Genomic DNA, 17446 nt, shown 5'->3' on the forward strand with positions numbered 1-17446 from the left:
ATCCAACTGGGTGGCCACATTTACTGAATTCAGTGAAGTAAAAGCTAAATAATTAATCATAGTCTGAGTGTTTATCAATTATATTTTCTTCTCCTCTGAAAGTGAAGTTGCGGTCACTTAAAACATTGGCTCAACCTCCTTATCTGAGGAAATGAAAAATTTGAGGAACTCCATTGTGACTCTGTGACTTAGGTTTGCTGTTCCCTGAATATCTCACAAGATTTGGTCAAACAACCAGTGTACACAGTGCCTGCTGCAGTGTATCCTGCCCATGGCTGTAAAAGCCAGAAAATGTGTTACAGACAATCCTGTGTTCAAAGCACTGGGAGCAATGTGACATACAAAGCTCCTAGCCCCTCTCAAACCTATCCGTACATGGTGTCTCTTTAGCCACACAAATCTGAACTTTTCTTCCTGTGATATATCTTCATTATCCTGGGTGCCATGCTGTCCATCCTACTACCACAATTTCCATCCACTCATTTGTATTGTGTGAAAAATGCCAATTCACCCTTGTAAAAGCTGGATTCAAAGTGACTACTTTTAAATGATAGCCTCCTTGACTTTCTTCAAGAATAATTAAGCAGCTTGTCTTTTTGTAAGTGTGTGGATTTCAGGACCATAGAAATGATCATATTGTATTAAAATTTCCTATTGCCCTTCAGTCTCATCTTATTCATAGTTCATGTTGAGTAATCAAGACATTTTTACTTGTTATTATATGTCCTTGAGTCTTGTATAATATGTAGTATATCAGAGAGATATTCAATCACTAGTTGTCAATTAAATAAGCAAAATATGGAAATGAATGAATGAGCGGGTAAGTACAAAGTCAAAGTAGAACTGTGTTCTCCAGAGAACTTTATAATACCCTTAGAGATGGGAAAAATGTTTGCCAATAACAACATAGTATAGTGGAAAAGGTGATGTATTTCATGCTTCAGAAATTGGTACTGTGATTTAAGGGAAAAAACTCTGCCATAAAGAGGAAAATTCGTTTGAGAACCTGGGAGATAAATGTGGCTTTAGGGCTCCACCAGGACCGTGCAATTTGAAGTGAGAGGAAGGGAGGAGAGGACAGGCCAGACAAAAACACCTCACTGTGAGTAAAGGCAGGAAATGGCATGCTTTGTGGGATTCAGCAGAGGGTACTCAGAAGTGATATTGCCGTAGAAAAATGTGTTCATGTCCCACAACACTTCTGACAAATTATGCGTTCATCCCTTGCATCTTCTTTTGGTGCATTTAGGCTGATATTTTTGTTCTTTCAAAAAAGAAGAAAGGAGCACTAGAAGAGGGAAAGGGATTAAAATAAAGAAAACAAGCTGTATTACATACATGTGCTAAGTCCCCAAGATGACTGTAAAATGCATGTACTGCAAACATGTACTAATAAAAAATGATACATGGTCCTTAACAATTTTTGGAAAATTCAGAAGAGAATAAAAAATAGCCTTGTATTTTATTTATTCCTTTTATGGAGAATGTGTTTCCTAATGAACCTCTCCTGTCCCTAATAAGAGCAAATAGCTACAAAATTACCCTCTTAATTACAGCTGCTTTTTTTGCTTTGGGTAGTAGCTTCCTCTCGGTTTTTGATGACCATGTGTGGGTGTTCAAAAGAAATATATGCAATGATTAAGTTTCTACTGCCAGAGCCCCTTGAATTCTGTGTCTCCTGCTGTACTTCAGTACACATGTGGAAAGAGACAACTAGACTTCTCTAGTTATATAAGCTAGAATTGGATTCACCTTCTCACAACACAAAATCCATGTCAACAGCAGCTTGATCATGCAAATTCTCTCACAAACCTAATCTGAGACCATCGCCTGTGCAGGAATGGTACTGTGGTTCCCAACTGTTGGGGACCATGGGCATATCCAGCTTTTGTTGCCTCTGTCCAATGTGCTGCTGTGACTCACATAGAACTGTGTTTTGCACTATTGTCACAACATTACACACTGGTCCTCACTGTGTGCTCCTCCTCATGATGCAACCAGAATCTTGATAATCAGGGGGCAGAGGAGGAAGGAGGAAGGTAATATCAAGTCTTGGTACCAGTGTTCTTTTCGAGATGGTCCTCAGTAGCTCTGCCGGGAGATACTTGCATCCCAGTGATCACAGTCAGACAGGTAGTTACCCTTACTGCGGGGAAGCTAACCATGTCACCTTGATTCTTCATACTCATACTCAGTGACTCGAGGACAATAGCCAAATGGGTATTGGGACCACTCACAACCTCTGTTAACCTCTTACATCTTCTTTACTTTCGAATACCTCTGATTTGCCAATTTCCTTTTTTCTCTTCTTTTGGTACCAGGGATCAAACTTGTGCTTTGTGAGGCAGGTGGTGGCACCACTGAACTAAATCCCTGTACCTCCAATTTCCTTTTTTATACCTATTAGTTTATTGTTTTATTTATAATTTTTGTTGTTTACTGATGCTTTATAGTGATTTTCTTATATTCAGGGAAAGAAATAGTCTATTCCAAATGAGATTTATAAATATCTGGAATTACTTCCCAGATTATCTCTTTGTTTGTGGGAATTAAACTTAGGTGTGAAGTATATGATGAGATTCACTTCTGAAGGTGAAGATACCTTACTTGGTTTTAGTCCACAAACCATTTAATCTCCTAAGATGTCTTTTATTTGTCTTAGAGAACAAAGTTCACTCGTTTGAACACTCTTAGTTAACTGTTTTCTACATGCTGACATTGTGTGAACTGTTTCAAGCATGTTTCAGTTACTGTCTCCATTTTCATTCTATCTCTGTGAGGCAGGCTTTAGTATCATCCCCATTTACACATGTGGCAAGCTGAGCACTGGCACATTCATTAATTTGTCCCAAATCATGCAGCTAGCAAGTGGCAGAGTCAGAATTCAAACCAAAACACTAAGGCAATGAAGTACTTAATCTCCAGGAAGACTTATGCAATAAGTTACAGCCTGAGGTAGGAGAAAGGCTGTGAATTTAACCTAAATATAAGGTTATGGGGGCTGGAGATTTAGCTCAGTGGTTCCGCTGCCTCCCTCACAAGCACACAGTTCTGAGTTCGATCCCTGGTACCAAAAGATAAATAAATAAAAGGTAATGGGATCCTACTAAGTATTCTTGAATAAAGGTCTTCTAATTATTTTTCCTTTTTAAAAAATTGAGAATATGCCTGCTCCTTAAAAATAAGTCTTTGTAGATGAATAGAGACCTTCATGCCCTTATAATTTACCTGATACCCATGAAATTGGTATTCTTCATATGTGATTTGAAGTCATTATTATGATATAAAATATAAACAATTGCCCAATGATTTTCCATGTTGTTATACTTCACGTCATTAACTTTCTATTAATATGAAAGATACCCCAGGTTCTGTCAGGTGTTCTACTTTTCATGGGCCCTCCCTCCTGTTGGATCCCTAACTATTCTTTTCCTATCACTTTTAGATTTTTTGTCAGTGCATGTTTGCCATGGATGATGGTTATGTTCCTTGTGTGAAATTGGTACATGTGCATAACACATCTTAATTCTTTTACCTTCCCTTCCCCTCCTCTCCGTACCCTCTTACTTCGTCTCTTGATCCCCTTCCCCTTTGCGAAAGATGTCTCTATTTTCCATTATCTCTCTTTTATTTTGCCCTTTATTTGTCTTTTGGGTTTCTCATATAGGAGATTATTTAAGCTTGGATGTGATTTATTTTACTTAATGTTATAGTCTCAGGGTGCATCCAGTTTCCTACAAGTAACTCAGGTTTAGCCTTCTTTATGGCAGAATAGTATTCCCTTGTGTATATATACCACACTACTATTGTTACTACTTTTGTTGATCTTACTACTTCTATATACAACTTGTTAGTTTTGCATTTGTTAGGCAGATGCATACATTATCCTATAAAACATGACAATGTCCATATGTTATTATCCTTATATTTTAGCTGAAGAGAGTAATATTTAAAGCAATTAAATAACCCGTTCAAGGTCACAGAGCTAGAAAAGTCCAAGTCTGAGATTCTAATCCAAAAAACTTGCTGTTTATGCTGGTGTAGATCATGCTATGCTACATAGCCCTTCAATCTGAGGTGTGCCTATGAACACACCAATACTCAGAAAAGGCAGGATTAGCGATGCAGAAATACTGTACATGGTATGAGCCAAGTATCCAGCTGACTCTAAATGAGGCAGAATTAAGACAGGGTATGATGAAGAAAGTGCATATTGGGGGAAGATCAGATAGGACAGTCAACGTGATGCCAGGCTTAAACTGGGGATGAGAGGATTAAAAACACGTCACTTTTTTTTTGATGGATTCTAATGGGCATCATTTCCTTATCTGTGAAAGACTTTGGGCCAGATGATTTTAACACTGGCATTCTGTGGCAGTCCGCATAAGCACTTTATTTTGAAACAGTCTTCCTTCATGCTGCCTAGCATAGGATTGCATATGAAAATGATCAAAATATGTCTCTGTATTAAATTATCAAATGAATAAAGCACAGTTTCTTTAACTGTCCCCATAATGAATGATACCTGATTTATTTATTGATTTATTATTTTAGGCTACAATGATAGACATTCTAACCATAACTCCTATAATCAAAGAAAGATTTTGGTATCATTCTTTGTGTAAGTCAAATATGAAGCGTGTAATTGGAAGCTGAATTTAGAAAAAAATTAAGAATAGTAGCTTTGTAAGAGGTTAGTCATGTTGCTACTTAACCAAAGATTTTTGACTTCTATTTTTAATAATTTCTTTATTTTATAAAATTAAAACAATTTCATAAGAAAATAAGAGAATGACAATAGTTAATACAGTGTGTATCATTATCTTTCAAGTAATTACTTAGAGTACAAAACAACAATAAAAAATATTTTCTCTTACAAAGAAGAAACAGATAACAGCACAAGAATTTTTCATTATTTTATTCTTCACTTTCCTTGGGTTGTTTTGGTTTTTGGAGACAGGGTCTCACTATGTAGTCCAGGCTGTCCTTGAACTCATGGAGATCCTGCTGCCTCAGTCCCCCAAGTGCTGGGATTACAGGAGTGGGCCAACATGCCCTGGTTTTACTTTTCACTTCTAAAGAAATTTTTGTAAACCTGTAAGGCCCCTTCTAGTACCATTACCATCTCAACACAGTCCAGGGGTGCACAGTAAATGAGCTGGTTCTTTGTGAAGGAAATTGGTTCCTCTGTGAAGGAAAAGCCAAAATAATGTGTTGGAGTTACTGTTTGGTTTTGTTTGTTTTTCAGACATCTCTGTCCTTACCCAGTCCTTCTGAGGATTTCATTTGGAATGTCAAGATTCCCCAAATTTAGCTCTACTTGCATGAGGGTCGTTAAGTCCTACACAGATAAGATGATAATAATTATCTCCCGTCTGTTTTCCATGACTCCCTCACTCCCATCTGATGTGGAGAGAACAGGCGGTGGTAATGAAGGCTGCAGGGGCCTCTTTCAGACAGATAGAGAGACTTGATATTTAAGCCCATTACTCGGTATGTTGTATATCAGTCTCTGCTCACACGGGTTCCTCCCCTGGGACCTGACACCACAGCATGGGCTTCATGATTCCCAGCTTTGCCCTTTCAGGGCATTGTTCACCCAACAGAGAAGCAACTCCCCTAGATTTAAATTGTCTTGCTGGTGGCCTCCCCTTTTAGCATCAGATACAGCAGCCAAATACTCTCTAACAGAGAACAAGATGCAATCTCCTCCTTTAATTCTCCCTCCTCCTTCAAGAAGCTCATTACTCAGCTCCTGCAGGTGGTTGATTATTCAGAATAAAGTTCCTACTCACTGGAAAAAAAAACAGTGTGCACTGTCCAAAGATTTAAGCTTCCAGAACTGGGTTTTGGAGAACAAAAGTGATTTCCACAGTAGTATCAGTATTTATCAATTGAGATTCATCTCTACAAAAGTATTCAACTTAGAATGCAGAAATTTTTTTATTTATATATTTACTGGTACATTTTAGGTATACAATACATTTACATTTATCATTGGGTGTTTGTACCTGAACATGATGTATCTTGGTTCTTATTTTTTCCCCCATTCCCTGTGCGCCCTTCACCCCCACCACCCTTCCCTGTTTACGTAGACTTTGTTTCCATTTTTTTCTTTCTCATAATTTTTCCTTTCCATTCTTTCCTTTCTCCTTCCCCTCCCAGAATGCAGAAATATTAACCGATTTCCACCAATGATTTTAGTGATGAGAGACACACACAGACATACACACACACACTAACACACACACACACAGAGTCACTTTTGTAAGACAGTTACAGGTTATTCTAGAACTAGTAAAGTTTGATTTAGCCCCAACAAGACAGATCCTTGTTTTCCAAACATCAGTCTTCATCTAGGGTGTTCTTACCAGCTACATACTCTTATGCCAAAAGTCTAAAATGAGCTGATTTATTAAGTCTGGTTATGACATAAAAATCTACAGGTGTAAGAAACTGTTCAACGGATTCAGTGGACACCAAATATGAGATGTGCTATGAATGAAATTTAGTGTTTCTGAGCTTAGTCAAGGCTGGACATAGGCAACTTAAATATATTCAAATTAGTGCTGTCACTGTATTGGTTTAAACCTAATATAGTAAATTATGTCTCTGAAACTAAAAAATTAAATGTATTAAACCTGTTACATTTTTTAAAAATTTATGACTATTGTTAACATACATATGTTTTAGAGCTGTATTAAATTAGTTTATGGAGGTAGTAGATGTAATATCAGTTATTTTACTTAAGTGATCATCCAGAAAGAGTAACCTAATAGATATTAAGTAACTAAGAATAAAGAAATTATAGGAGGTGTGATTGAATTATGTGATGTATGTTTAAATAAATTTGTTACAATAAAAGACACATTGCCATTAATCTTCCTCAGAATCATACCCCTTGCTTCAAACACACTTATCCCATCATTCTTGTCACTTCTTGAAGCAGCTGTCGAAGTCTTTTCCTTGAGTGTCTTTACAAGATGTGATCAAAACTGTAGTGAATCCTGCTGCCAAGTGCAATCCACTAAAAGGAGAGGCTTGTAAAAACATCACACTGTGTCCTCACCTACCTTATTCACTGCATCTGGCACCAGATGACTTCTGGCTCCCCACAGTCAAAATGACCATGAAGGGTAAATGTTTTAAATCAGTTTAGGGCATCAGGCATCCATGATAGTGCAACTAAAGACGCTCAAAAGGGCCGGGGATTTAGCTCAGTGGTTCCGCTGCCTGCCTCCCAAGCGCAAGGACCTGAGTTTGATCCCCAGTACCAGAAAAAAAAAAAAAAAAAAGACGCTCAAGAAAGAGGATTTCCAGAACTGCTTCAGAAAGTGGCAAGAATGATAGGATAGGTATGTTTGAAATGAGGGGAAGAATTTTGAGGAAGATTAATGACAATGAACCTTTTAATGTAATATTTTTTAAATTTAAAAATTAACCATGTTTTGGATTGCATCCCATATATCTTCTGATCAAAGTTTTGGCAATGACTTGCCAAGTAATTTTCAGAAAGCAATTTATGTTCCTCAGCTTCAGTCATTTCTGAAGACTAAGTCAATTGAAAATTCTATCTGTTTCATAGAAATAAAGATTAGAAAATTGCAAGAAAGTTCAATTTCTCAAGATAATTTCATCAGATCAAATGCAAATGCCTTTTCATTTTTTCTTTGCAAAACTGAACATTGTTCTCCTGTTTTATGTATTGGAGAAATGCTGTGAGGTGTGGCATTAATGAGGAAGAAAAGGCAATAAAAACTGAATTTGGAGAGAAACAATAACTTCAATGATTATTTTCTAAGGCATCAAAGAGCTGATCAAATCAAGTTTCCTGATGTTTTAAAACCTCAGCTGGGAGAACAATATTTGCAATTCTTTTTGGTATTTATATTTCAATTATCTGGACAGAGAACTAAGTGGTTTATATCTCAAAATTCTCTTTCGGGCCCAACCACACTAAAACACAGACACAGAAAGATGGAGATAAAAGCACTGTGATGCTTCAGATTGTGTTAGTTACAGGAAAAAAAATAAAACAGCTGCAGTTCTCTCTGTCCCTCTTTTGAATTCTGAATCTTGGCTGGCCTGGGAAACCTCCCTCAGGCGAAGTAACTTTGTGTTGGTTTTTGCATTTGATCTCTAATCAAACTCTTCTACCTCTTCCTCATGCATTCTTCATTTATATCTGGCTCCTTCTTCTACACACAGTAGTGCTTCTGCTCTTTCTAAGGGAAGATATGGATCTTTTTTGCCCACAAGGGCTCTTCATTCTGTAGTAAGAGCTGACAGTATACTGGGGACATTCCTATGACACAAGTGCTTCCATGCCAGATTTTAAAATTCTCCTACAGTTCTAAAGGGATTCCATGTGACATCAATTAAGGTATGAAATTGTTTCATGTTAATTGCTGATGCACTTCTATGATCTGCTATTAAGACAATTATATATCTTTAATGGTGCATTAACTAACAGAGCAATCTAACCTTTCCATTTCTTGGAAATTATAGAGAGCCAAGGAAAATTTGATTAAATTGCTAGTAATAAAAATATTAATCATATTTCATTCTTCTTTAATGGAAACTGATAGAGGATGAGGGTTCTTTACAATGTGTAATTATGAGTTTCATCTGAAACAGAACTTATACGATCTCCAATTGGAAAAGAATGTATCACCCGTAACTATAGTGACCATACATACAGATTGTCCAATTCTTCCCTGTGAAGCAAAACAGACTATCAACGATTTACACTTCATTTTCCTCATGGCTAGCAGAACTCAGTTTTTACATAATTTGCCAATACCCCCACAGTAATGTAAAAGTAATGATTAGTAGCAAGCCTACTCCTTTAAATTCCACTTTGGATGGTCCATTGTTATCTTCAACCTTCATCCTTATCCAAAGTATCATTTAGTGTCACCAAAACCTTTGGAATATGCAGAGTAATGTTTAATACCTATTTTAAGCATGGAGAAAGAGACTTTAAGAGAGGTTAATTAACTTACTCAAGTCCATAGAAGTAGAAAGAGGCAAACTGTGACCAGAGCTGTTATCTTTTAGCAACAGATTTTGTGGTTCCTCCCAGGAATGTGAGATGTGTGTGTGTATGTGTGTGCACATGTGTGTGTGTGTGCACTCACACACATGTGAGTGTTGTGTGTGTATAAATGGGATTTAATTTTTCATTCCACACATCTATTCAGTTTATTGATTTCATTGTTTTTGTTTTGTTATCTTATAAATTAGAATCTACAGAATCAAGACATGTGCAAGTATGTCTTTTTAAAAAGCATGATTTTCAGGTGATTTTCTTGTGCAAGAATTAAATGTGGCAGCTCCACCGACTGCACATCATAATCACCAGAAGAATTGTTGAAAAACAAACCCCTGAGTCTTTAGTTCCAAGAATTTGCATTTATTAAAATTCTAGGTGCTGCTATTACCACTGTCACAGGGCGTGACGTTTTGGAAACACTTAAATTAGGGAATCATCTGCACTATCACTTTTGTTTTCTAGACTTTGTAACTTACCATTTATGCATATGGAGAAAGAAAAAGGAATGTGTGGTTAACTTTCCTGATTTGCTTTCTTTCTCAGTGATCATTCTTATTTCTATGAAGATGAGGCAAATTATTTGTTTTTCCATTTACCAGTGTACTAGCAGAGCTTGATAAAGGTGACCTACCACAAATTAATCATTGCTCCAGTCTTTCCCAGTTGGTCATATCCCCTGTATCCTGGTACATTTTAGGGTTCTTGGTGCAAGTTTAAGGCTTTAGAGAAAGTAAAGATTTGACGACTTTAAAATGTGAAAGAAAATTCAGCTTTACCCCAGCCGTAGACTTCTGCAGTTAGGCAACCTAGCAAGATAGATAGGAATATTCACTTAGAAAATAACTATGGAACAATTGCGGAGTATTTTGTTGTAACTAATGGGGATTCAGTGATACTTATTTGTTTTAACTTCCTTGCATTTATGTCTAAAAGGCATAAACAGATAAGTAAACATCTTAAAATATCACTAGATATTAGTTCTGAGAAAAAACATATGGGCTATTTTATATAAGGTCATCAAGTTAAGTCACTTTGGGAAGAGGACATAATTACATTTGAACAGGAATCAAAATAAATTTTAGTAGAAAACATGTAAAGATGTGGGAGAAGTTTTTTCTGGTAAAATTACCAATGTGTGAAAAGGTCCTGATACAATCCGAACATATCTCATTATCACCAAAAGGTAGTGTGTCTGTAAAGAACTGATTAAAGGGGAAGTGGTAGAAGATGACATGAGGAGTATAGGCAAGGGCCTGATAAAAGGAGACCTTTAAGACACCTGAAGTACTTGGGATTTTACAGTTAATGGATTGGGAAGTCATTATAGATTTGGAGCAAGATTGCTGGGTAGCAGCAGGATCTTAGGTAAGACGATGGTAGCTCAGACTGTAGGGTTTTTCACTGGGGACAGAAAGAATGACTTTGAATCGATGTTGAAGTTAGACCTGATATAGCATACTAATGGATGTGTTGTGGGTTGTTAGATAAAGACAGAAATCAGTGGTGACTCAGTTTTGGAGCATGAGGAGCTGGGTGAATGATAGTGGTGCTTATGAAAAGAAGGAACAGTAGAAGAGGAATTGCTTTTACTTCTTGCTGTGGAGTGCCAAAAGGCACATATTAATGCATTGTAGGTGTGAGCTATTGATAAGTCCGAGTAGGAATGTGACAGAGGCCCAAAAGTGATACGGTCCCTTGCACTCCTGACATTGGGGTTAATTCTTACCTGAATCTGAGGACAGACAGAGGTGCTATTATTCAAAGTTTAAGGAAGGAAGAGAGACACAAAATAATTCACTTGGGGACAGTGGAGAGGGAACTGGCTAAGGAAATGCAGGAGAATTCCAGGAAGTGCTGCAATCACTCCAGGGCCAAGGTCAAACTTTTGACTAAAGTCCAGTTCACACACATTTTCATTTCTCTACTGACACATTTAACACTCTGACCTTAAAGCGGGGAAATGAGTGTGCTCTATGAGTGTGCTTCTTTGAACCATCTGCCTTCTTTCTTTCTCAGTTTGCTCAACTGCAAAAGAGAACAATAAAAATATCTTCCTTTGCGGCGGGGATTTAGCTCAGTGGTGCTGTCGCCTGCCTCACAAGCGCGAGGACCTGAGTTCGATCCCCGCTACCACACACACACACACACACACACAAATCTTCCTTTGCAGGTAATTTAAAACTTGTTATTGTATTTAACGTGCAGGCACACAGTTACTATTCATCAATATTAGCTATTACTAGAGAATGACTACTACTATTTAACACAATAGAACCCACAGAATAGTACCTGCCTGAACCCCATAATAGTTGTCTGCTTTATAAATAACAGCAACCCCAGATATGTTATTTTTTATATTTTTGAGAAAAATCACTATTTTACTGTTTCCCAAGAGAATGTTATGATAAATAAAATAAAATGAGTATTGAATGTTAAAAGTTGTAAACAAAGAATCTGACCTAGCATAATGGCCAAGAAAACCTGCAAATTCTGATAATCACATTTGCAATACATGCATCAGTTAAAGGAATGTAATAGAAAAATATTACTTGGAAATCCTTCCCCCAAAAAAACCTATGCCTATCTTTACAAAGAGAAGTTAAGAGTTTTTTAGATTTCAAAGCTCAGATATATGTATTTATTTCTTCTTTCTAAATGCATTCTTCTCCATTTAAAAATAATGCAATGTAAATAGAGTAAATATTATATTGTCACGAATTTGATAGTTTGTGAGCAAGTGTAGCATGTTACTTGTGATACAAGAGCTACAGAATGTTCTGCAGATACCTAAGCGGTTATTCTCAGAGAACTGCACAATGGCAGTTTTCACTATGCCGAGTCACCAGGCGACTAGGGTCTGCCATGCAAGACTGCGGTGCTCACATTAGGGAATTATACTGGGGAATCTCAGCCACTAAAGGTGGCATGCAATGGGAGCTGGGTATTAGAAACCTATGTTTGCCCTTGCATTGAAAATGAGAACAAATACTCTCTTATCAGATCTCTCCACCTTATTGTACTTAGAGACAGGGCTGATTCCTTATGCATCAGTCTACTATGGATCTAGAAAAATAAAAGTTATGAAAGGAAAGAAACATCAAGAAGGAGAAGAGGAGGGCCATGGGAGGATGAACATCTGAGGAGGAACAAGAGAAATTGAAACATAAATCAGAATAGAGGAAAAATGGGGAAAAAATGAACTGAGATAAGAGTTTGTTTTGATTTGAAGAAATGATAATACATCAAACAGAAATGCTTTCTCTTTCAGAATATTATCTTCTTTCATTATTTACCCAAAACTATTATGATAAAATATGTTGTAGGAACACTGATACTTATTTGTAAAAAATTTCTTGGAATGAAAATAGAACAAGTATTTCTTTTCCCAAATATTTGTACCTGACAAGTGAACAGAAAGAAGGGAAGCAGCTTTGTCAAGGACAGCCCAGAAGAGCCAGGTGAAAGGAAAATTCCATTTTTTAGTCGTTCAGATATTGCATCACCCAGATGCTGAATATCTTAGATGTTTGGGTATAGACATTTTGTTAGCAAGATAGTGCAAAATCCAATCAGAAAGAAACATGGTTAGAGAATCAATTTCATACCAGGTACTATCTATCAAATCATACCTGCTAAAAACAAAAGCTCTATGTTAAGCTTAGTCCAGTGTCCTGAGCTGAACATGGTTAATTACTAATATCCTAAGTTGCATAAATCCAAGGACTTGTATCCAGTTGTCATACGGGAGTGCCAGTGAATCTGAATTCCTGCAAAATGGGATTGGGGAGCTAGGAAGATAAGATAATTTTGGTTGGTTGGTTGGCTTGGTTTGGTTTTCATTCCATCTCCAGTCTAGATATTTCTCCTTGTCACCAGGCATGGTGGCAAATTGCTGTGCAGCACTCTGGAGGCTGAGCAGGATGACTGCAAGTTCAAGCAGAGTACTGAAAAAAAGTACTCTTCATCAAAGAAGAATAATTTTGCTTTTTAGCTGAAATGAGCAAGGATGCACAACAGAAAGGGAATAAGAAAAACATTCAAGAAAAAAAGATATTTAATAAAATGCCAGAGCTTCCTAAAACAAAATAAATCTATTTCCTGTGAAAGAATAGTTCAGTGGAATAGAAAGAAATGATAATGCCCTTCCCTTAAATATCATAGCAGTTTGAACTTTTGTAAATCCAGAGATTGAAGCTCTTATTGGTTAATAAGTTCCTGGTTTTTAGGAAGAGAAAAAAGAGGCCAGCTTGTGTGGTGGTGCATACATCTAATTCCATCACTGTGGGAGGCTGAAGCAAGAGGACCACAAGTTCGATCCCAGCCTGGAAGCTCAGCAAGACTTTGTATGAAAAAAAAAAAATAGGTGTAGTTCACTATGAAGGTTCTGGATTCAATGCTCAGTAACAGAGACAGACGTACAGACATACACGCATGCACAGAGGCAGAGAGACAGAGACAGAGAGACAGAAACAGGTAGAGATGAGAAAGACAGAGATAGAGGGAGAATCTAGCAAAAATTAGGATAGATTTAAGAACCATATGAGAGAAGCTATTAAATGTATAAAATGTACCCTTGAAGATAAGAGCCTAGAAAGATGTTCACTCAACTTCCTCCCAGTTGCTTGGTAGTACGTGGTTGGAAAATAATAACAGAATTCCAATTCTGGCATTGATAGTTGCATACATTTTTGATTAATTTTTACTATAAGCTACATAGATTCTCCTTTATTTTAAACTTCTTGAGTGCTACATTAAGCTCCGCCCAGAACAGAAGGACATATTAGTTTGACCAAGTGAACCTCTTCTTTAAAGTTCAGTCAAAATAAACCAAAAGGAGTAAGTATATTAGATAAGCACTTGGCCTCATATATGCAATGGGCCTCATCTCTGGGATTTGCTTCTATGAAACTGCAATTGCATGTAGGGCTGGAACAATTTATACAAGTTTCTAATGCCTCAACATTTCATTTCTTATGGCTACATTCCCAGATCTGGGATTGCTGGATCATGTAGTAATTCTGTTTCATATTTTGAGGAATCATTATATCATTTCACCCACTGGCTTCATCATTTTATCTTCCAAAGAATGGTGCACAAGGATCTAAGATTCTCCACATATTTGCCAACACTTGTTATTTGCTGGTTTTCATAAAATCAGAATTGTATCTGTTTTCATTATCATTTCTTGATGACACGGGAATATTTAATAAAGCTAATGCAAATTTAAATATTAATACATGGTTATAATAATTTAAACATTATCCTGTATAATTCAGTTATTTGTATGTTATTTATTTGATGAGTCGTGGAACTTTTATTCTATTAACAACTTTTAACCTGAACTTTGAAAACTGACATTGTCATCTTGGTTCTACCACAGGGCACCATCTATCTTATGTGCAGTAGATTAGTTCCTTTTATATTTAAAAACAAAGAAGATAATTTATGACTTATTCACAAATTAGTCTAAGTGTCAAATGAGTTAATCAACTTAAAATGTCGGAATACTTCAAAAGGATTTATTTAAGGGATTATCATTGTGTTTGTAATATACATCAGAGTGATTCTAATTTATGTTTTGAACTATGGAAGTGTGTGTTTTCTTCTTATATTTATTTTGCTGTTTATTTTGTACCATTCAGAATCACACAGAGCATCAATACCATTATGAAAGGCAAAAGACAAGCGCTTGTCCTTTCATTCATTGCATTTTATTTGGATTATGTTCTTTTGATTACATTTTAATTCTAAAATTAGATTCTAGATGGAGGTTCATATTCCTTTATTTGCCACTCTCTTCAGTTAGACATATTACTGAATCTCACGGTCTGTAAGAATAAAAATTAAAGTCCAACAAATATAATTTAACCTAAAACTTTGGTAAAGTCTTTGTTCTCTCTCTCTCTCTCTCTCTCTCTCTTTCTCTCCATGGAATTTCCAGAACTATCTTAGTTTGTTAAAAATAGCATCACAAATATTGAAGTATTTATTTGATTTATTGGTCTAAGAGCTGAGACATTTTTATCAGTGAGTTGAAAGGCATATGTGTTATTTAGTCTTCTTTTTCCAACTAAGTTGAGAATAGTTTCCTAAAATCCTGAATTTTATTTAATTTAATGGAAATAATGAAAAGTTAGTGATTGAATTGCCTGGAAAAAGGGAAAATTACACAACTTGGTAGGGCACTGGTGAGTATTATTGTTGTTCTGTTTTCTTTTAATTGAAATTGCAGAATTTGGGTGTCAATTTGGAACTTCCCTATAGACTCTATCCTGGGCCACCCAGCAGGCTTGAATTATTGGAACAGTTATCTGCAGTCGCAACTATATGAATACATTTTATGTTGTCACATGTGAAATATTTATGTGTAAATAAGAAATAGCAAAAAAAAAAATAGAGATAGAATAAAATAAAGCTCCAAATGAAAATCTAGATAGAATCTACTTCATCAGAAAATTAAAAGAGAAACTTCAACTCCAAGAAACTCAGCTATAAAAATTATAAAACAGTATTTCTAAGTGAAAATGAGAAAACAGCACTCTTCTAGAATTTCTGAAATAAAGATAAAGAGATTTGAAGATCAAAATATATTCTCTAATTTTGTAAAAAAGATTTTTCTTTTCATCCACTGACATTCTGGCTCAGCAGTCTGTGTTGAGATCTGGTGATATATAGATTTCACAGCGGATTAGGTGACAGAGTTGGAAAACACTGCTTCATGTGAATAACTTTATAACTGAATACCTTCATGGATTTTTCTGAATTTCTCTATTTGTTAACCATTTATCCATAAATAGCTACAATTTTTATGAATAAAATATTACACGAACAAAAGTGTACTTTAATTTTTGAAGTTTTGATACTTTCTTCATAACACAAATACAGGTGAGAACTGTTAGATTCCAGGAACATCAACAAGATCTTCTGTAACCTTTTTGTTTGTTTGTTTGTTTTTGTTGAGTCAAAAAGATGGAAACTTAAATTACTTACTTTATAATTTGAAAATGCCTGAATCAACTCTCTTTTCTAGTCAACCTTCTGTATACTCTGCTAGTTCAACAAAAGGCATTTACTTCTTGGAAGTTAGAAGAGCCATTCAGTTCAGCAATTGCAATACTTAAAGAAAAACTCACTTAAAAGATGCATTCAACATGAAAGTAGAAGGGAGGCTATTAGGGAAGTCAAAGAGGAGAGTCAAAGAGATTAGGAGGAGGGATATGATGGAAGCATGTTACATGAAGGTATGGAAATGTCATGGGGAAACACATTAATGTGTTCAACTATCATGTAATAATTATAATAAAAATGTGTGTGTAACTCCATAAGACCTTTAACAAATATAACTTATAGGCATATTTGTATTGTGGTCCAGTTTCACCAGCGTCAACATCCATGGAAATACTATCGAAATGCAGAATTTCTAGCCCATGACAGACCTTCTGAATCAAAACTTGCACTTTGACAATGTCCTTTGGTAATTCAAATGCACGTTACTGCTTAACAAATTCTGCTTCTGAGTATGTTGGAAGAAACCTGCCCCCTTAGAGAGCACACCTCCCAAATTTGTACTCTTACCCTATCGGGTCTAAGGGAGGAAGCTACTTGGTGCTGGAAATAACATTCAAATTATTAAGCCATTTTAACTGATAATAGAATAAATACCCTTAAACATAAAAGTGAGTCTTGGTACTTAAGTAAAATATGTCTTGTACAGTCACATCATCTATCTCAGAACAATCTAATGAAGCTGAATTAATTTATTCCATATGCTGATTGATCCTGTCTTATGAGAACACCTGTGAGTTGGAAAACATTGTTCTTTCTAAGCAATAATCTGGCAACAGCCTTGGTAATTCACGGATGACTGGGCTTTAGAGCTCCACAAACAATAGAGGAGAAAAGGAACTGTATATAGATGTGAACTGAAGCCTCGTGCTTGCATAATCATATTTCCTATTGATGAATAACTAAAATTTCTTGGACTGTGTTACGATAGATGCAAGAAATCTGGGGCAATCAGAGAAGTTGATTCATCTTTTTTCTTCTCTGTCCTCCTGCCCATTTATATTTCTCACAAAGGTTGCCCTAAGCTTTTGCTGGGGAGCAATAATGTTGTAATTCTTGCAGTGGGATAAAGATTAGGAGCATGCTAGCAAATATTCTTTTCTCCCCCAACTAGATTGCAGTAAGGACCGAAAAGAAAAATAGCAAATTCTACCTTTAAATATTACACCTCCAATTTCTCTTCTAACTCAATGTGAAAATCCTATTATCTGGGTTAGGAGACTGTAAAGACTTGAGCCTTATCTGTCAGAAAACAGAAAGCACTCATATATCTGCAGTTCAAGGAGGCTTAAAAGGTTGTGACCAGTAGAACTAGAAGAGAACCAT

The 17446-nt window shown here is 36.1% G+C and overlaps 1 protein-coding gene across 3 annotated transcripts in view; it reads left to right on the forward strand.

Moving 5' to 3' along the window:
* Fgf12 (fibroblast growth factor 12) overlaps positions 1-17446 on the forward strand; it is a 533909-nt gene that overhangs the window by 511453 nt on the left and 5010 nt on the right. The gene's annotated exons all lie outside the window — the stretch shown is intronic.

Source organism: Heterocephalus glaber, unplaced genomic scaffold (assembly GCF_053883595.1).
Source record: "Heterocephalus glaber isolate CG9 unplaced genomic scaffold, H.glaber_assembly_v1.0 deba00001504, whole genome shotgun sequence".
Lineage (NCBI taxonomy): Eukaryota > Metazoa > Chordata > Mammalia > Rodentia > Bathyergidae > Heterocephalus > Heterocephalus glaber.